The 22,975-nt window shown below is 41.6% G+C and overlaps 1 pseudogene; it reads left to right on the top strand.

Moving 5' to 3' along the window:
* The first annotated feature begins 21,844 nt into the window (after nucleotides 1-21,844).
* On the top strand, nucleotides 21,845-21,962 carry LOC126089750 (5S ribosomal RNA; annotated as a pseudogene).
* The last annotated feature ends 1,013 nt before the right edge of the window (nucleotides 21,963-22,975 follow it).

Here is a 22,975-nt window from a genome sequence, read left to right as displayed (position 1 = left end):
ATCACGCCGGGTGATACGCCAGTATGGCGATGACGAATGCACGCTTCCAATGTGCGTTCACCTCGATGTCGCCAAACACGGTGCGACCATCACGATGCTGTAAACAGAAACTGGATTCATCCGAAAAATTACGTTTTGCCATTCGTGCACCCAGGTTCGTCGTCGAGTACACCACCGCAGGCGCTCCTGTCTGTCATGGAGCGTCAAGGGTGACCGCAGCCATGGTCTCCGAGCTGACAGTCCATGCTGTTGCAAATGTCGTCAAACTGTTAGTGCAGATGGTTGTTGTCTTGCAGACGTCCCCATCAGTTGACTCAGGGATCGAGACGTGGCTGCACGATCCGTTACAGCCATGCGGGTAAGATGCCTGTCATCTCGACTGTTAGTGATACGAGGCCGTTGGGATCCAGCGTGGCGTTCCGTATTACCCTCCTGAACCCACCGATTCCATATTCTGCTAACAGTCATTGGATCTCGACCAACGGGAGCAGCAATGTCGCGATACGTTAAACCGCAATCGCGATAGGCTACAATCCGACCTTTATCAGAGTCGGAAACGTGATGGTACGCATTTCTCCTCCTTACACGAGGCATCACAACAACATTTCACCAGGCAACGCTGGTCAACTACTGTTTGTGTATGAGAAATCGGTTGGAAACTCTCCTCATGTCAGCACGTTGTAGGTGTCGCCACCGGCGCCAAACTTATGCGAATGCTCTGAAAAGCTAATCATTTGCATATCACAGCATCTTCTTCCTGTCGGTTAAATTTCGCGCCTGCAGCACGTTATCTTCGTGGTGTAGCAATATTAATGGCCAGTAGTGTATTTTTTTTTTCGTTTCGCGAAGTGCAAAATTTTAAATCTCGAAAAATTTAGAAGAAGTTGCCAATTTCTGCACCACTTTTAAATCTATGAATACGTATGCAACGTCTTTCACATGGTACTTCATTATACACGGTGTATCAAAAAGGATGTCGCCAACTTACACGGCTGAAAGTAAACGATACTAGAAGGACAAATGTCAACTAAACATGGGGTCTAAAACACATACATTAAAAGCTATGATACATTCTTGATTTCCAATATTGTGAAACAAATCTCTTCTACTGAAAGCTCTTTGTTTTCCATATTTTGGGAACTGGTAGTATGGACCAAAACAAGAATAAAATGTCCAGCAAACATGTGCTCTTAAATGCATACCTTAACAGCTATGAATACCTGTTCATCTTCGGTACTTTCGAACGCAACTCTTCTAATGAACAAATGCTCATAAATTTTAAGGTATGGATTTTAGAGCACATGTTTGCTGGATATTTTTTTCTTGTTTTGGTCTCCCAAAATATGGAAAGCAAAGAGCTTGCAGTAGAAGAGATTTGTTTCACAATATTGAAAATCAAGAATATATCACAGCTCTTAAGCTATGCGTTTTAGAGCTTGTGCTTCTACTATCTTGTACTTTCAGCCGTTTAAGTTTGCGCCAACCTTTTTGGTATACCCTGTAGATAACTGAGTCATCTGGAAATAGCCTTATTTTACTAATAATATTGTCTGCAAGGTCATTAATGTACAATATGAAGAGCAAGAGTCCCAACACTTACCTGGGGCACACCCAACGTTACTTCATCTGACAATGACCCTCCATCCAGGATAACAAACCCGTCATAAATTTCTCGTGAGACCCCATATTGATCGTACTTTTGACACTAAAAGTAGTGGCGGTACTGAGTTAAATGCATTTTCGAAATCAAGAAATTGTGCATCTAGCTATTTGCCTTGAAGAGAAATGTGCGAGTTGGGTTTCACATGATCGATGTTTTCAAAATCCTCGTTTGTTAGCATTGTGAAGGTCATTCTGTTCAAGGTACTCATTATGTTTGAACTCAGATTCTACAACAAATCGATGTCAAGGATACTGGACGATAGTTTTGTGGATCACTTCTACTACCATTCTTGTACACGCGTATGACCTGTGTCCTTTTCCAACAACTGGGCACGGATTTTGTTGGATCTACTATAGGCTGTAGTTAGAAGAGGTGCTGACTCAGCCGCAACTTCAGTACAGACTGTCACGGGGATTCCATTGGGGCCTGGGGTTTTGTTCAGTTTTAACGATTTTAGCTGTTTCGCAATACCATTGACTTTAATATTTATTTCATTCATCGTTACAGTGATACGAGGATTAAGCTGCGGCAATTCTTCTGGGTTTTCGTTTGTAATGTAACATTTGAAACCAGAGTTACGCATTTCTGCTTTTGCTTTGCTATCCTAAATTTCAGTTTCTGTCTCATTGGCTAGGGGCTGGACACTAACTTTGGTGCCACTAACAGCCTTTACGTAAGACCAGGATTTCTTTGGGTTATATGAAAAAGTACTTGACAGTACTCTGCTACGGTAGTCATTGAAGGCATCACGCATTGCTCTCTTGACAGCCAAACGCGTTTCATTCAGCATCTCGCTATATATACACCTATGCTTTGTTTTACACCTATTATGCAGTAATCTAGGTTTATTTAGAGTTTTTTTTTACAGTCACCATACCATGGAGGTTTCCTACCATTATGAACAGTTTTACTGGGGACATATCTGTCCAGTGCATTGCCAACTATTGTTTTGAACTTGAGCCGGAGTTGTTGTTCATCCTCCTGCCGGGTGCTGAGGGTTTCGATTTCCTCATTGATATATGACACTGCTGACTTTTTATCTAATTTACTGAACATATACATATTTCTGCTTGTTTTAGTTGTCATAAGTAGTTTGGTAGTCATTGTTAGCACAACATCGTCATAGTCACTGATACCAGTTCGATGCGTAGGTCCTCAAAGAGGTCGAGTTTATTTGTTGCTTTAAATGCAATATATTTCCGCATTAGTGGAGTTCCTGACTGTCTATTCTAGTAGTTTTGAGAGAAGGCATTTTGTAAAGTTTTACGTGAAGTCTTACCGTGTCCACCATTAATTGGTATCTGTGTTGAATGAATGTGTATTCTGTAATTGATCATGTATCTTGTGTGAATAATCGACATCAATAAATTACCGCCTGAGAAATTCTGTAAAATTTAATGTAATAAAATGTTAAACAGGTTGTTTTGTTTCCCGTTGAAGAGAAATAAAAATACCTTTTTTTGTTACTTACTAAAGGTTTTTAAAGCTCCATGCTACGTCACACGGTATTTCCAGATAAAAATCCACACACAGTTCTGTATATACACCATGTTACTATATGCTGTGGTTTTCCTGATTTCTATTATTTTTTATTGTACTTGTCTCGTCTCACAATTTGTCATCTAAAAACGTGTAGAACTTGATGTAGAAAACTTATTTACTTTGAAATTTTACGACTGGGAATTTTATGTTTAGAGAAACTTTGCGCGCACACACACACACACACACACACACACACACACACACACACACTCATACAAGAAGAATTACTTAATAAAACATCCCCAGTCACAAAATTTGAAAGTAAATAATGTTTGTACATTTAGTTATAGATCACTACATGTGAGAAATTGTGAAAGAAGAAAATGAAAGAAAATCAGAAAATCCAGGAAAACCACAGCATTTTGTAACAAAGTAAAATATACAAAAATTCCCCAATTTTTGAGATTTGAGGACACACTGAAAAACTCAAATTTGTATGTGTACAAATAGTACGGAGATTTTTTTCTGTTTATTTGAAAGAAAAAATGGCGCACTTATGATGCTGAAATTTCAATGAATCCTATGTGGGAAATAGAAGAAAAGATAAAATTTTTTGCTGAAATGGCTCTCCCCCCCCCCCCCAAGAAAAATAAGTAAAAATCTATATTACTTCACTTTGATTCTTGCATTTTGAAGTTTTAAGGTGTCAGACGCGTTTGGAAGTACTGGCTTGTATTCGTAGGACTTGGTGCACTGAGTGGGTGGTGACCTTTCGCCGTCGCGAGGTACCAGCTTGCTCCCTGCTAAGTGAATTGCCCCGCCCGCCAAGTGGCGGCTCGAGGCGCACTTGTTCCCGCGTATTATTAATTTAAAACTCGTCCGCTGGCGCCCTTATATAATGAATCGCGGGCCACGGGAGTCCTAATGAATGCCGCCGTAACTGCGAACAGGGGACGCGACGCAGGCAAGTGGGATGACGTCGGCGAGGGCAGCAGGTGGCGCGGCGCGTCTCGCCCTCCGGCGGCCGCTCCCCAGGGAGAGGCTGGGGAGGGCGGGCTTAACCGCCGCAGCTGCAGCTGCAGCCGTCCTGGCTACCGGTTCCTACCCACAGCTGTCCGCCACGAGCAGACTGGCTGCCAAACTCTGCAAACGGTCGCAGCTGCGGCAAGGGCCCGAATATGAAAATAACGATTCACAGCCCTCGAGCCACTAACAGCCGGCGGCACACATAGATCGACTGTGACAGAAAGTTCCGTTCCGGAAACAAACTAAATTATGCCTCTGGACACGAGGAAGCATTTTACTTCGTGTGAAATGAACTGATATTCCTCACTGAATTGGTGAAAGAAAATTTGTGCCAAGGCCGGAATTCAAATGCAGGAGATACCAAGTGGGCTCAGCCATGAATGAGACTTTGTAATGAGAAGGGAGACGTGCTCTAGCAGTCCGAGCAGCTGCGCAGAGCCACTGTGCGAGGGTCGTGTAGGCGTTAGTGCAATCCACCTAGTGAGAAGCAGACCGAGCTTCGAATCCTGTCGTTGATACAAAATTTTATTTGTCGCTTCAATCTGCGTATGTACATCATAGATGTTTGAGGCTTGAAAGGGTCTCTCCAACCAGACAGTTCGTTTTGAAATTTCTCAGTTTTTATGTTTTGTCTTGGAAGACAACGAAATATTTCTGGATTAAACTTATCCCTTAAGGCCAAGTTGCGAAAAGGAACATGCTCCTTTTCTAGCAGCAGTGTACCGCGCTGGAAGTGCGAAGCTTCCCCTTGTGATTGTAGGTCAATCCCGTATTCAAGAAGGGATGCTGAACAGATGCAGAAAACTCCAGGAGTATATCGCTGACGACGGTCTCTTGAAGTAGTTTGGAACAAGTTTTATCCTGGCGTATTATGACATTTCTGGAGATCGAAAATCTCCTCTGTAGGAATCTACATGGATTCCGGAAACAACGATAATGTGAAACCCAGTTTGGAGGCCGTAATGCAACAAGGAGAACTCCTCCAGGACACGGCTTTTTCAAGAATATGCTCGTCTGTCAATACAGATCAAGACATTTCCCATACAGATGGTTCAAATGGCTCTGAGCACTATGGCACTCAGCATCTTAGGTCATAAGTCCCCTAGAACTTAGAACTACTTAAACCTAACTAACCTAAGGACATCACACACACCCATGCCCGATGCAGGATTCGAACTTGCGACCGTAGCAGTCCCGCGGTTCCGGACTGCAGCCCCAGAACAGCACGGCCACCGCGGCCGACCCATACAGATGATAAGACGTTGCTGCTAAGAGTTAGTGGAAGTGTTAACCTTCTCACATATTAACTCTGTTACTATTGTGAAGCAGGTGCTCCATTTTGCTTGCGTTTTTAGAGATTCACGGCATTACTTCCCAAGTTTCTGGCTCTGTTATATACAATATAACTCATGAGTAAGCTCTAATTTATTATATAGGACTCTCAGCTCAGGAAATTTGCTGTAACTTCTTGATCATGGCTATTTTATGTACATTACCGTATAGATTAACATTCACTTGGGCTTGGCATGTTTTTCAGTAGCAACAGCACTTTGAAAAACCTGAGCATAATGGCTACTACGGATAGTCAAGTTTTAACTTACATCTCGTTGATGTGGTAAGCTTAAAATATTTCCTCTCGCATCGTAAGTTTTTATAAACGGGGAAATGTAAAGCTACATAGTGCCTTTAACGAAGTAGATATCTATCATCTACATCCATACTCAACAAGCCACCTGACGGTGTGTGGCGGAGGGTACCTTTCTCCCTTCTATTCCAGTCTCGTATTGTTCGTGGAATGAAAGATTGTCCATATGCCTCTGCGTGGGCTCTAATCTCTTTGATTTTATCCTCATGGTCTCTTCAGGAGATATACTTAGGAGGGAGCAATGTACTGCTTGACTCCTCGGTGAAGGTATGTTCCCGAAACTTCAACAAACGCCCGTACAGAGCTTCTGAGCGTCTCTCTTGCAGAGTCTTCCACTGGAGCTTATCTATCATCTCCGTAACGCTTTCGCGATGACTAAATGATCCTGTAACGAAGTGCGCTGCTCCCTGTTAGATCTTCTCTACCTCTCCTGTCAACCCTATCTGGTACGGATCCCACATCGGTGAGCAGTATTCAAGCAGTGGGCGAACAAGTGTACTGAAACCTACCTCCTTTGTTTTCGGGCTCCATTTCCTTAGGATTCTTCCAATGAATCTCAGTCTGGCATCTGCTTTACAGACGATTAATTTTATATGGTCATTCCATTTTAAATCACTCCTAATGTCTACTCTCAGATAATTTATGGAATTAACTGCTTCCAGTTGCTGACCTGCTATATTGTAGCTAAATGATAGTAGATCTTTCTTTCTATGTTTTCGCTGCCCATTACACTTGTCTACATTGAGATTCAATTGCCATTCCCTGCACCATGCGTCAATTCGTTGCAGATCCTCCTGCATTTCAGTACAATTTTCCTTTGTTACAACATCTCGATATACTACAGCATCATCCACAAAAAGCCTCAGTCATCTTTCGATGTCATCCATAAGATCATTTATATATATTGTGAATAGCAACGGTCCTACGACATTCCCCTGCGGCACACCTAAAATCACTCTTACTTTGGAAGACTTCTCTCCATTGAGAATGACATGCTGCGTTCTGTTATCTAGGAACTCTTCAATCCAATCACGCAATTTGTCTGATAGTCCTTATGCTCTTACTTTGTTTTTTAAACGACTGTGGGGAACGGTATCAAACGCCTTGCGGAAGTCAAGGAACACGGCTTTTACCTGGGAACCCGTGTCTATGGCCCTCTGAGTCTCGTGGACGAATAGCGAGAGCTGGGTTTCGCACGATCGTCTCTTTCGAAACCCATGCTAATTCCTACAGAGTAGATTTCTAGTCTTCAGAAAAGTCATTATACTCGAACATAATACATGTTCCAAAATTCTACAACTGATCGACGTTAGAGATATAGGTCTATAGTTCTGCACGTCTGTTTTACGTCCCTTCTTGAAAACGGGGATAACCACTGCCTTTTCCAATCTTTTGCACCGCTGAGCTCTTCTAGAGACCTACGGTACAGCGCTAAGTATGAAGATTATATAACTTATCGTAAGCGAAATATTTTTACTATGAAAGATGTATACGCCAGGTTTTACGTAGTATTAGATGCAGAATGAAGTATATGTTCCTGTAACCGTCACGAGATTTATAACTTTGCACGTATATTCGGAGCCCTGTATTGTACATCCAGGCATAATAGCTGAAAGCGTGACATTGACGTTTTTATTATAGTGGTGAAGCGGGATTTTCTAAAAAAAAAATTGTCATTTGAGTGTCTTCTTACGTGACTGTACCCTATTTACTAATAACATTTTCTCTGTTTCTTTCTATAAAAAACAGGAATTCGTTGTATCCTAGTCAAACAAGACACCGTGAGACTGAATGCTGACTACGGACGCTGAGGGCACGTGAAAAAGGAAAGTATCTGAGCGGAGCAGACACGAATGGGGAATCATTCTAGCGATCCTAAGCGGCGTATATAGGGAAATAAACCGTCATAAGCGACTTTTACAAAATCCAAATTGTTGTGGAACGGCGCCTGGGGCGAACATCTCGGAAAGAGCGAATCTGGTCGGCTGTTTACTTGCTATAGTCTTGAGCGTCTATGGAAAGTGGATGAAGGATGCAGAAACCACGAGTAGATGACAAGAAGTTGGACGTCCACACATCATCAAGGGAAATAGAGATCGACGACTTGCACGCCCTCTGAAGCCCGATTGACGGTGATCTGTGGCAGATCTGACGACAGAGTACGATTCTGGCACACGCAAAAATGCTTCGAAGTGCACTGTTCAACGGAAGTTGTTGAACGTGATGTTCCGCAGCAGAAGACCCCTAAGTGTACCTTTGTTAATCCAGCAGTATTGTCCGTTTTATTTTACTGTGCGCGCAGTCATGGAAATTAGACATCGGAATAATGGAATCGTGTCGCCTGGTGATATGAATCACATTTTCTTGTTAAATCAGGTCAATAGTTGCGTTCGGTTACGCCGTCATCCAGTCGAACGACTGCTCGTATCGTAGTAATGTGTGTGAAATCTTACGGGACTTAACTGCTAAGGTCATCAGTCCCTAAGCTTACACGCTACTTAACCTAAATTATCCTAAGGACAAACACACACACACTCATGCCCGAGGGAGGACTCGAACCTCCGCCGGGACCAGCCGCACAGTCCATGACTGCAGCGCCTGAGACCGCTCGGCTAATCACGGGCGGCGAACGGCTGCTCGAAATATGCGTCGCACTACGGGCGCAGGCCAGTGGGAAGGCATCAGGACAGCTGTGGACTACGTGAATATTATGAAGGACCACCCGCAGCCTCCTTATGCTTGATGTCTTCCTCAACACCACTGGCATCTCCCAACAAGCTAACTGACTGTTTCCCCAGTTCAGAATCGTACTGCAGTGGTTTGAGGAGCATGGTGTCTTGGTCATCAAATTCTCCATCTGAATCGAATGAAACAGACCTGTGATGGTATCGGGCTCCAGCTCCCTGCTCACACACCGCCCACCCGTTAATTACGGGAAATTTGTGACCTGTGCGCAGGCATGTCGTGCCACGAACCTCTGGAAGCCTACCGAGTACATGTAGAATCCGTGGCAGTCACAGTCGATGCTGTATTGCGTTCCAAAGGTGGACCAACACGCTTTTAAGCGGGTGATTGGTTCAAATGGCTCTGAGTGCTATGGGACTTAACATCTGAGGTGATCAGTCTCCTAGACTTAGAACTACTTAAACCTAACTAACCTAAGGACATCACACACATCCATGCCTGAGGCAGGATTCGAACCTGCGACCGTAGCAGTCGCGCGGTTCCAGACTGAAGCGCCTAGAACCGCTCGGCCACCTCGGCCGGCTAAGCGGGTGATCATACCGTTTTGGCTCATCAGTGTAATTACATTTAGGTAAGACGACATGCACACAACTGCTGCCAAAAGAGTCCTTTCATGAGTTTCTATCGCCAAGAGAGACCGACACGCACTGAACAACAACGGCGGAGGTTGTTAAATGTTTATAAAACGGTCATAGTAATTTTCATGGAAACAATTAAGACAGTAAAATAAGACGAGCATGCATTTACAGAGCATCACACACAACGCAAGTGGACTGCAGTGTTTATGGTAAGTTTCTAAATGTACTTTACCGCTCACACTGTGACTTTTGTTCCGGTCAGAAGATTAAACAAAGAGGAAAGTACTCAACGTACAGAACTATCACTACACTATCTAGCGTGCTGGACGTTTTCCCTGAGATGACGTCCAGTGACTATATCAGCCGAAACGAAGCCGTCAATATATATATAAGTAACACTGCATTGTTTTTGTTGTTGTGGTCTTCAGTACAGAGACTGGTTTGATGCAGCTCTCCATGCTACTCTATCCTGTGCAAGTTTCATCATCTCCCAGTACCTGCTGCAACCTACATCCTTCTGAATCTGTTTAGTGTATTCATCTCTTGGTCTCCCTCTGCGATTTTTACCCTCCACGCTGCCCTCCAATACTAAATTGGTGATCCCTTTATACCTCAGAACATGTCCTACCGACCGATCCCTTCTTCTAGTCAAGTTGTGCCACAAATTTCTCTTCTCCCCAATTCTGTTCAATACCTACTCATTAGTTATGTGATCTACCCATCTAATCTTCAAAATTATTCTGTAGCACGACATTTCGAAAGTTTCTATTCTCTTCTTGTCTAAACTATTGGCAGTCTATTGCCAGTGTGTACTGTCTGTTACCAGTCTATTGCCAGTCTACATTTTATATCCCCTCTGCTTCGACCACCTTCTGTTATTTTGCTCCCCAAATAGCAAATCTCATTTACAACTTTAAGCGTCTCATTTCCTAATCTAATTTCTGCAGCATCACCTGATTTAATTCGACTACATTCCATTATCCTCATTTTGCTTTCGTTGATGTTCATCTTATATCCTCCATTTAAGACACTGTCCATTCCGTTCAGCTGCTGTTTCAGGTTCTCTGCTATCTCTGACAGAATTACAACAATGCCTTATAGGACGCTAATCTGCCACGTGTATCCGCAGACGCCAAGAGAGTGCAATGCGAAAGTATTGTGAGATTTCCAAATGTTACACGGCGCTTACTTCGATTTTGGATATAAGTAACATGTTGAAATATTTAAACCTCACGAGCATAATATCCGATAGTGTGACAATTACTAGGTTTTCTCGTATCTTTACCTAATTAACGTATTAACCGATATCACGCTACGTACGTGTGTATTGTCAGAAGAACACCTACTGTTTCTTGCTGTCTAATGGGATAGAGACTGGATAGTTATTTGGAAAAAGGTAAGATCAAATCCCCGTCCAGTAATTCAGATTTAATATAATTATGATTACCCTACTCTACTTCAGGTAAGTGCCGTCATGACCATTATTGCTAGGAGAAGATTTAGGTCACTTTTCTCTCCTAATCCATGCATAGCTATCTTTCCGTGTAAGAGGCATTCAGATTCTATCTTCCCCCTCCACCTAACTTTGCTGCCAGAGGTATGGTTAGAACGTCACCGTCTCTTGTTTGTTAGATAAATCAAATCTTTCCCGTATAGTTAATCCAGTCACAGATGCGGTCACCGAATACTTATTTCACGCAATTGCGGCTATGAAATAAATTACTACGCGGTAACTTACTACGCGTACAGTGAGGGTGCAAGTAGGTGCTTATCATGCTTCAAGTTTAAATTTTGACTGTTGTCCCAAGAAAATTCAGTTCTACTGGGTATCATGACATGGGCTACTGCTATCCCGAATTTGAATTCGATACTAACAAGGGGAGGTCCTCAGCACTGCGATCAACTTTTAGGAACTATCTATACTTTGATGTAGGTAGGACACACTGCAACCATTCGCCCAGCTAGGCCCGTCTTTGTGACTAATTGACGAAAAAAAAAAAATCGGAATTCCGTGTGACACTTAATAGCGTTAAAAGTGTTAGTCTGATTGCGTGTTATAGTGGATATGATAACAGATTCACGTGCAGGGGACTGTGTATTCGAATCTTGTCAGCTGATGCGAGTTTTTCTTAGTTTTTAAATCATTATCTAAATGATTTTGGTGATATTTTTTATTCAGTTGATTCATTTAAGTGTATTTTTTTAATTCGATTTCTTTGTCATATAATTTTAAGCATGATATCAACTTCTTCCTTTATTCTCATTTTTCTTCCTATCATTCTTTCTCCACTTGAAACCTTGGTTTATTGGTTTTTAATTCATTTAATGTATTAATTTCGATTTCACTTCTTTTGTTTTATCATCCAGTTTTTTCGTCAACTTCATTGCGTTCATTATACCTATCTCTCATTTTGCTTGGACTTAGTTTTACTTATAAACTCGTCTTTAATTCAAATTTTCATCCGCGTTATTTTGTCCACAGCGCGATAGGTACTAAGGTTATGTTTGAAATGTTTATATGACGATTACCTTGCAAAAAAATTGCACATTTTGTAACAAAAATACATTTTCATTCCACTGCAAAAGTATAAATACATTATTGCGTCTTCTGTTTTTTAACTGACATATCGGAATTTTCATGTAGTTGAGTATTATTATTGATAAATTCAATTAAATTCATATTCACAAAAATTCCGATTAAAAACAATTAGCATCATCATCATCATCATTTAAGACTGATTATGCCTTTCAGTGTTATAAAAAATAATGATATAAAAATGAAAAGATGAAAAAGTCTATACGGTGATTAAAATGATGTGAGTGACACAGAAATAAAAATAAAAAATTACATCTAAACCAATTAATTGAGCAAAAATAAATCAAAGTAATTTCGATAAAGATTTAAAGGTAAAACAAAAACTTAGTGCACATGACGAGATTCGAAACCACAATCGCCTGCTTTTGGAGCTGTTCACTATCTATCATACCACGCAACCAGACTATATTATGCAACATTTTCAACGCTGTTGAGTACCACACATGAACGAAAGCCTACCAGGATGAATGGCTAGAGTGTGTGATACCTAGGATGTTGACCTACGTCACAGTATAGACAGTTCCAAAAAGTCGATCGCACCACTAAGGATCTCTCCTTGTGAGTAAAACAAGGGCATTAACCAGTTAACGTCAGTTTTAAATCGAACAGTATTGCATTTCTATTACAAGACAATCAAATCGCGCCATGATAGTGCAATAACTGATTGGATTTCTCATAGCTGTTGTTACCCGCAAATTCTCATCTCTGGGGAATTACTAAGTGCCACTTGCAGCAGTATTCCGTAATTAATCATTATAATTTATGAAACCAACTGCATGTTTATGACTGCTCTATTTTATTCTCATTTAGAAGATGCATTTCACTATCATGTTTGCTTCCGCTAGATGCCTGCCGACAAAATTCTGCTTTTACGTCGGGAACTACTTATAAAACCGAAATATATGATTGTCTACTACGCGTAGTTACATTTTTTTTTTTTTTTATTTATAATGGACTTGTAGTCCGTGTTATTTAGACAACAAATCTGACAAATGAAACTGCGAGTTTAATTTGCTGTAGGGAAATCGGAGCTTTCGACATTAGTAATTTATGTACTGGGTGCTACAGAACGAATGAGGCAAATGAGAATACATTTACATCGCTTACCTTTATACCGTGTTTATAGTTCCGCTCCGTACTTCGATCTCCAGAACGGCAACGTCAACGTTAGTGCTGCTCGCTTGCATCTCGTTTGATTACGTTGCTCGACAACGGCGCGCTATGTTTGAGGAACCACTACATTGTTGGTAATTACGTCACATCGCAGCCTTTGATTATGTACTCCTGTACGGAATGATACAGTAGCACCCGTAATCGCAAAAGAAAACGAACCCCTCTGCTACTATCGGTAGATATTGTGATGGTTATGAAAACATGTATAAGCAAGATATAAGTTGACGTGGACAAGTGAATAGCACATCAACAGCTACTATTTTAAACGAGTCCAGAAACCGACAGTGTTTTACGAAGAATACAAACAACTTAAAGGAATTTAATAGCACGTATTGTACACGTGACGATACGGAAATGATTGGTGTTACGTGCCTGTGCGTAATGTTTCTCCGAGAAATGGAAATGGCTGCAGTCGGACACTTTAACCCAAGGTGGGTGGAATAAAAGTAGCTGAACGTGTTCGAGCTACTTAGATACAGGTCGTGAATATGTAATTAGTGGTTGATAGGGAGCCGTGTCGATTATGTTAAGCGAGTGTGAGGGCTGAGGAAGAACTTGTGTCCGTTGTTCTTTGATGAAGACTTACTTATATGGCCAGGGTTTTTTAAATAAAATAAAAAAGTAAGTTCGTGAAGTGAGGCAGTAACTGTTCCACCAAACGCTCAGTGGTGTAGTGGTTTCTGTGTTAACTTTCCCAAGTACATAGAGATGAGATCACACATTTTGGACTGCCCTGTCCTAAACCATCACACATGCTATTTGTTCACTATTTCTGTCAATACCGCTGGCTGCCAGATTACGATCATTTTCGCGTCTAACACATTTGCTAGCCACCACGTTAACGACGTCGTTCAGTTTCTTTCTAAAGGACTTGTTATTTCTGGAAAATAAAAGCTACGCTCTTGGAAATTTTGAAGGTAGCTGGGGTAAAAGACAGGGAGAGAATGGACAATTACAACAACTACGGAAACCAGTCTGCAGTTGTAAGAGTCGAAGTACGTGACAGGAAAGCCGTAGGTGAAAAGTAAATGAGCCGAGTTTGCAGCCTATCAGAGATCTTAATAATATCTATATTTAACACACTGTGACAGGATACAAGGAGAAATATGGAAAGGGAATAAAAGCTCAGGCAGAAGAAATAAAACTTTGCCGAATGCCGATGACGACGTAATTCCGTCAGTGACGGCTACGCCTTGGGGAGTCGTTGAATGGAGTGGGTAATGCCTTGAAAAAATAATATAAAATGAACATCGATAAAAATAAAACATGGAAATGAAATATTGTCGAAGTGAATCATGTAATGCTGAGCGAATGAGACTAGGAAATGAGTCGGTAAAAGTAGTAGTATTTCGGGAGCAAAATAGCTGCTGAAATTCAATGCAGGAAAGCCATAAAATGCAGACTAGGAATAGGAAGGAAAGCGTTTCCGAAAAAGGGGAATTTGGTAATATCCATTACGGCATTTATCTGGAGTGTAGCCTGATGTGGAAATGAAATGCGGACAATGGGCAATTCTGATAAGATGGAAATAAAAGCTATTGAAATGTGATGCTACGAAAGAATGCTGAAGATCAGAAGGGTAGATCGAAAAACAAATGTGAGGGTACTGAACCAAACAGAAGACAAAAGGAGTTTATGGAACAACTTGACTAAGAGAAGAGACCGTTTGCTAGGACACATCCTCGGGCATCAAGGAATTGTCACTTATGTAATGGGAAGAAGTCTATGTGTGTGTGTGTGTGTGTGTGTGTGTGCGGTGGGCCGGGGGGGGGGTTAAAACAATAGGTGTGACCTAGGCTTGAATACGAAAAAACCAAGTTCAAATGAGTGAGGGCTTCTGGTTTGAAGAAGATAGACTGACTTGGGGAACTGTAACAAATCGTACTTCGGACTGAGCAATACGAAGCAAAATTAGTACTATGTTTTACCTACATTTACATCTACACGACTACTTCGCAGTTCACGCGTAAGTGTTTGGCAAAGGATTGGTAGAGCCACTTTCAAACTGTGTATAGACCGTCCCAGTCTCCAATAACACGTGGGAAACATGAACGCTATTAATCTTTATGGAAGAACTGTGATACCTCTTTTTTGTGTAGTTGGATGCCATCAAAACATAATCGCATGTATAGTAGATGGCGATTGAAATTCCGCGAAAAGATCCAACCACTGCTGAAACACCTTTGCTTAGATAATTTCGGCATCAAGTAGCGTATGGTACCCGTGATACTATTTTTATACCTTCACGATAATACAAAACGACATGGCCTTCTTTATACTTATTTGGATGTCTTTTTTTAATTTATTTTGCAAAAGTCCAATAACGGGCAGCAGAAATTCAGAACAGAACAGAAAAGAAACGTGTGGACTCCGTTCTAGACATCTTGCATCTATTAAGTGTTCTGCAGATGAAACGCGCTCTTCGGTTCGCGTTCCTCGCATTTTGTATGTGACAGTTTCAATTTAAGTTTTTCGTAATTCTAATCGGACTTTATGTAATTGATTCGACATCCCTTAAACTTGCGTGGTTTATCGTGTAGTCAAAATTTTCATCAATTTGTTTAGTACTCATGTAAATGACTGACACTTTTCATTGCTTATGGGTCAACAGCCACATTTTTTACCATGCAGATATCTTGTCTAAATGATTTTGCAATTAGTTTTGATTTTCTGAGGACTTTACTAGGTGTCGAACGACAACAGCATCTGCAAAAAATGCAAGAAGCTGCTCATATAGCCTTCAAAATTTTTTGTATAAATTAGGAACAGATGAGGGCCTATAATACTTTTTAGGGGCACACCATTTTACCATTTCTGTACGACTAAATGACTTCCCATCATTCATTACGAGTTTCGACTACCTGACAAACCACAGGAATCCAGTCGCATGCATTTTTATTAGAAATTTGTGAATAACGGCGTCAAAAGCCTTCTGGGAACCCGTAACTCTTTAATCACGTATGTGATGTGAAAGTGTCGTTGTTAGTGTCACGTTTGTATTGTGGTAAAGGGAACAGAGAGGGGTGTGGGGGGGACATAATGCTGTCACTTACCGTATTAATTACAGGAATTTAAACCGCTTCTCTTTCTTATTTTATATGCTATAACTTGCAGTGTTTCATTTTCCTGATGTAGTGCATTTCGGCAAGTCCCTTAAACTAGATGATGATACGACAGGTTATATAGCAGCCCTTTTAAATTACCTTTCTAACCGAGATGTTTAGTTGATGGACTACCTACGCTGAGATTTCAGTAGAGCAGGTGGTAATTAGGGCTGGCTTTAAGGGAAATCCGATGGCCCGTGTAACCGCGCGAACTTTAGGCCCGTCCGGAACGTTAATCATGTTGGTTTTACCGGCATCGTGCACCTTCGACTCCCCGAGAAGGAGATGGGGCGCTCGACGGTTAACGAGAAATTTCCCTGCGTCGCCCGGACTACCAGAAGCATTTGAGCAAACACAAGGAGGATACCGAACAAGGCATAGCCGAGATGAAATTCACCGAGAAGCGCATTTTGGCTAAAGTTCGCTACAGTTTCCTTTTACGTGGGCGAAGGGCTAACAGTGAGGGCTTGCTTGCTGTCCGATGAAACGAGAAATAAGTTTAACATTCATACTGCAGATTTTTCGAACCGAAGATGAATAGAAATACGCTTACATAAAACGATTGCCTAGTGAATTCTCTAGTGAAGATTTTGTGATCCATTTTCTAGCACAACGAAACATTAAAATACAATTAGTTGTGAGAATATACTCTAGTTCGTTAAAAGCAAAATAGCTTATAATTTTACTTCAAATATCGACGTCTTTTTTTAGAATTATGTTGTAATTACAATGAATCAAGCATGATACTTAGTGAACGTAAAAAACCATACCTAATTTAAGCTTCTCAGCAATGAGTGACTGGCAGCAGGAAGAGAACATTTCCTAGGGGAGCTTACAGGTCCGTATGGGGCAGGTCTTTTAACTGTGAATGCTGTTACCTAGTACATTATTTGATTCAAGACAAAAGTTACGTTACCGGATACCTATAACGGTACTTTGCGTTCTAACTGGAAATGTAATCCTTCAGAAGCCCCTATGTATGTAAGTAGGCCATCAATGTGTAATGGAATCACGTCAGTCGTACGTAGTGTTTAGAGGAACGAGATGACTTCCAGACGGATACCGACAGTTAATGTGAGAATGTGTAAAAATCTAGCCCGTGAGGAGTTAGGGACCTTTGGCAGCCCATAAACAGCCTGAAAGTCATTGGACATCAATGTGGTGTTCAGTGGAATATAAATACAATCGCATCAATGAGACTGTTTAAATTAGTTGATTAATAAAGCACGTATATGTCTTTCAGTATTTCCATAATACAAATTATTCGATGTATTCGAATTCTGCTACATCGTGGACCAACAAAAAAAGCATAGTATTATCCTCGCTTTCATCATTCGGCATTTGTTTCCGTGTAACTGGGAGCGTAATGTTGTTGCACGGTACAGTCGGCTTTTGCCAAAACGTCCTGCCTTGTTTAATTCTCATTATCAGCTAAAATTATTCCTTATTTCAAACTCATTATATATCCCAATGAAAATAATACTTTCAAAACTCGGACCCTCATAGAAAATTTACCAGTTTCACGGTTACTATATTACACCCCTAAATGTTTGCAGTTAGAGATGTTCTTCCGGCGTAAACAGCATTCTGCGGCACGGAACAGTATGTAAACCGACCATACTGCTGCCGCTGTTGGTTGTTATTCCATACTTTGTGGTCTGCAGCATTTGTATGACTCACATGTCGTTTTTCAATAGCTACTCTACAGAAACCGGATGGCAGTTATAAGAATCGAGGGACATGAAAGGGAAGCAGTGGTTGGGAAGGGAGTGAGACACGGTTGTAGCCTCTCCCCGATGCTATTCTATCTGTATATTGAGCAAGCAGTAAAGGAAACAAAAGAAAAGTTCGGAGTAGGTATTAAAATCCATGGAGAAGATATAAAAACTTTGAGGTTTGCCGATGACATTGTAATTCTGTCAGAGTCAGCAAAGGACTTGGAAGAGCAGTTGAACGGAATGGACAGTATCTTGAAAGGAGGGTATAAGATGAACATCATCAAAAGCAAAATGAGGATAATGGAATGTAGTCGAATTAATTCGGGTGATGTTGAGAGTATTAGATTAGGAAATGAGACACTTAATGTAGTAAAGGAGTTTTGTTATTTGGGGAGCAAAATACCTCGTGAAGGTCGAAGTAGAGAGGATCTAAAATGTAGACTGGCAATGGCAAGGAAAGCATTTCTGAAGAAGAGAAATTTGTTAACATTGAGTATAGATTTAAGTGTCAGGAAGTCGTTTCTGAAAGTATTTGTATGGAGTGTAGCCATGTATGGAAGTGAAGCATGGACGATAAATAGTTTAGACAAGAAGAGAATAGAAGCTTTCGAAATGTGGTGCTACAGAAGAATGCTGAATATTAGATGGGTACATCACATAACTAATGAGGAGGTATTGAACAGAATTGGGAGAAGAGGAGTTTGTGGCACAACTTGACTAGAAGAAGGGATCGGTTGGTAGGACATGTTCTGAGGCATGAAGGGATCATCAATTTGGTACTGGAGGGCAGCGTGGAGGGTAAAAATCGTAGAGGAAGACCAAGAGATGAATACACTAAGCAGATTCAGAAGGATGTGGGCTGCAGTAGGTACTGGGAGATGAAGAAACTTGCACAGGATAGAGTAGCACGGAGAGCTGCATCAAGCCAGTCTCAGGACTGAAGACAACAACAACAACAACAACAACAACAACAACTCTACCACAAATACTGCGTTTCTCAAGTCACCAAGGCATTGGTTTCGTTGACTTATATTCACTTATCCTTCAATTCAGAAGCCACATTGGCGATATTCATATTTTTGTTACAGGTAATACTCATTTTAAAACAAGCCTGTCATCTTTAGTAAATTCTTCTTACACTACTAAAGCCAGAAACCAACCAGGGGAATTGGTTTGAATTAACGGGCCAATCGAAAATATTAACACTTTAACCACTACATTCAGCAGCTATAGATACACCTAAACATGCGACAGGAAGATCTGAAAGGAACAGATACTGTCAGTTTATAAGATGAGCGTCAAGAAACTGAAAAGAAGAATGGGGGATGTAGTCTAAATCAGGAAATAAGACACTAAAAGTAGGTGACGAGTTTTACCCCTTAGACAGTTAAAATAAGTGGCGATGGCCAAAGTAGAGAGGACATAAATGCGTGCTGTATATACAAAGGAAAAACGTCTCTGCAAAATAAGAATTTGTTAATGTTAAATATAAATTTAAGTATTCAGAAATCTTTTCTGAAGACATTTGTATGGGCTGTAGTTTTGTACGGATGTGCGACGTGGAGATTAAGCAGTCCAGACAGAGAAGAAAATATAATACTTTGAAAGACTGTACTAAATAAGAATGTTGAAAATTAGATGCGTAGATGAAGTAAATAATGAGGAGGATACTGAAGCGAATGAGAGGAAAAGAAATGCTTCTTCCTTCGGTCAGTTCAGAATTAGATCGTATGAGCTTTTACTGATTCACGATCTCTTCCTCGCCGGTCTGACGCTCCGTCTTCCAGTGGGATTACATTCAAATTAATTTATGGCGCAGCAAAACATATCGTGAGATATCGAGAAATAGTCAGTTTGGTAATGGAAAGAAATAGGGGGAAAAATTATAAAGCGAATCCAAGTCTTGAAAACAGTAAGCAGATGCATGTGGATGAAGGCTGCAGTACTCATGCAGAAATGAAGAAGCTTTCACGAGGTATAACGGTGTGAATTGCTGCACCAAACCGGACTCAGACTGAAGAGCACTACGACAACAACAAAAATTCATTGATTAAGGCACTGGACGCCCAACTTTTATTCTTACTATAGTATGTTCTTCGACGGTACAGTAAACTCTTCTTTTCTAGATTCTCCTCTTGTGGTTTCTAACTGCTATATCTCTTGCACCAGTTAAACGAAAACTTACAATTTATTGTCATTTGTTTTGATCAAAAGGTTCAAATGGCTCAGAGCACTACGGCACTTAACATCTGAGGGCATCAGCCCCCTATAACTTAGAACTACTTAACCTAACTAACCTAAGGACATCACACACATCCATGCCCAAGGCAGGATTCAAACCTGCGACCGTAGCAGTCTCGCGGTTCCGGGCTGAAGCGCCTACAACTGCTCGGCCTCCGCTGCCATCGAACTTTTGTGGACTTAGACTCAAACGCAGATCTGTACAAAACTGAAAACCCTTCTGCCATGTTGGTGACTGGTAACACTTATATGGTTATTACAGAAAGATAGCCGCCCGGTGTGGCCGAGCGGTTCTAGGCGTTTCAGTCTGGAACCGCGCGACTGCTACGGTCGCAGGTTCGAATCCTGCTTCGGGCATGCATGTGTGTGTTGAGCTTAGGTTAGTTCTAAGTTCTAGGGGACTCCGATGTTAAGTCCCATAGTGCTCAGAGCCATTTGAACCATTTGAATAGAAAAATAATACATAGACAGTGTGACAGATGTTTATAGTAGGATAACACTATATTTTGCCTAAAGACTGTAAATATTTTGCTGCCAAGCACCAAATTTCTCTCGTAATTTGGCTGTTTTGTTGCAGAAGCGGTTCATCGTTTCAAATAATCGTTGGTTGCCGAGTTAACAGTCAAGCAATAGGCTAAGGTGACGATAGAATGAAGTACTCTACGTCTCGTCGGTGTTGAGGTTATTAGAGACGCTACAGGGGCTGTGATTTCCGCAGGGTCTCGAGGAAAATAGTCTGTGTTCTAAACAGAACTGTGCCAGAACTGCCGGAAATGTAAATCTCTGTAGCCGAAAGGGAATTTTGGAAGTGCGGTCAGCTTTTGGCACCTACAGAAAACGAGAATAGGTACTCGTACGACCTAACAAGGACGTTAATTAACTACAGCATGTATAACCTTGGTCCAATGGTCGCAGAGAGAGTTTCAACTTCGAATTTCTCTATTAATGGCTTAAAATTGATCTCCCACTCTTCAGGTATGTTCTCTTGCAATATTCAGTAAACATTGAAGTTACTATCAGAAACCCACTGATTAGCTTTAAGAGTCATTTAGACGCTATTCTTTACACCACAGATTTACACAACATGAGTCCGATGGATCCTGTTGTTTATGTTGTAGTCAGCAGCTCGTGGTCTAGCTGCTAGCATTGCTGCCTCTCGATCACGGGGTCCTGGGTTCGATTCCAAGCGGGGTTGGGGTTTTTCTCTGCCCTTGGACTGGGTGTTTGTGTTGTCCCCATCATATCATCATCATCATCATCATCATCATCATCATCACCACTAGTGACAGTAGCTAGACTGGACTGTGAAAATATGGACTGTGTAAAAATTGGGACTTTGTAAGGCGCTGATAACCGTGCAGTTGAGCGCCCCACAAACCAAACATTATCATCATCGTTTATGTCGTAGTGTCTTCTTTCCCAGGTAGAATTTTGCAATCTAGCAGGAAAGAGGACAGCAGGCGTTTCTCAGGCCCAAGTTTTGAACCAGTTGTTCCTCAATGGGTAATTTAGTATGATAGTTTCCTTTTAACTAAAAGTACTGCTTCAGATGAAAACCACAAATATGTTCCTCAGGCAGCTGCTTGCAAATCTCTGAATGAGCAATAGAGTTGTGGTGGTGGTGGTGATGAAGATAATGTAAGTAATGTCTCTTCTTCTTCTTCTTCTTCTTCTTCTTCTTCTTTTGCTGGGCCTTAACCCGCAGATGCGCAGGTTCGGGATGGTTATTAATGGATTTGGCAAGGCTAATTTTAAGGGGTGGCCAGATGCCCTTCCTGCCGCCTCACCATACCCCCCAGGACGGAATTAGTGTACTCCAGCTGCGTGCTTTTAGTGTAATCCACGGAATACTACGAACGTGTTCAGATGTGTAGCCAACGTCCTTGCCGCAGTGGTAACGTCAGCTCCCATCAGATCACCGAAGTTAAGCACTGTCGGGCTCGGCTAGTACTTGGATGGGTGACCATCCGGTCGACCGAGCGCTGTTGGCGAGCGGGGAGCACTTGGCCCTTGTGAGGCAAACTGAGGAGCTACTTGATTGAGAAGTAGCGGCTCCGGTCTCGGAAACTGACATACGGCGGGGAGAGCTGTGTGCTGACCACATGCCCCTCCATATCTGCATCCTGTGACGCGTATGGGCTTTGGATAACAGGGCGGCCGGTCGGTACCGTCGGTACCGTTGGGCCTTCATGGCCTGTTCGGGAGGAGTTTTTAGTTTAGTTCAGATGTTTGAGAGTCATGTAACTGAGGCGGAACGTGAGGACCAGCCCAATATTCACCTAGCAGGATGTGGAAAACCTTCTAAAAACCTCATCCAGGCTGACTGGCGCACCGGGAGACGTCGGCAGTACGTTGGGCGGATTCGATCCGGGGCCGGCGGGCCTACCCAAATCCAGGGAATAGCGCATTAGCGCTCTCGGCTAACCTAGCAGGTAATGTAGGTAATGCCTCCGGAAGCATAAGCAGTGAAACTGCTAACATATATATTGCTCCAAGTGGTATGCTATGGAGTGCAAAATAAAACGTCTGCACACAATATAGTGAAATTTATACCAGGTCCAGCAAGGGGAATAACTACTTACACCTCCAAAGATGCTTGGCATTCATTTATTTCTCTAGCCATTGTGGATTAAATTGTGAGATGCAAATTCATAGAGCCAAGGAATGTTTGTGTACCAGGAAAATAAGTGGCATGATGCAAGTACAGAAGAAATGTTCGCATTATGGAGAATTTTGCTTCATTATGGAGAAGACATAGGCTGGAATATTCCAACCAGTGGGCTGGAATATTCCAACCAGTGAAAGTTTTCTGGGAAAGTCTTCCAATCCATAATAAAGAGCTGCAATGTCTGTGAGACGGATTGAGGCAGTGAGAATATTTATTAGATCGGAAGGCAAGATAACAAGACAGGATAGCTTACAAACTGGTAAACTTGCTGCTGTGTCCTATCTGTCGAAAATATTTGTAAGACAGTGCAGGAAAGTAATTACACCCTAAGTTAAT

This window comes from Schistocerca cancellata, chromosome 6, assembly GCF_023864275.1.
Source record: "Schistocerca cancellata isolate TAMUIC-IGC-003103 chromosome 6, iqSchCanc2.1, whole genome shotgun sequence".
Lineage (NCBI taxonomy): Eukaryota > Metazoa > Arthropoda > Insecta > Orthoptera > Acrididae > Schistocerca > Schistocerca cancellata.
The sequence above is the reverse complement of the archived record's forward strand: the minus strand, read 5'-3'. Positions and strand labels throughout refer to the sequence as shown.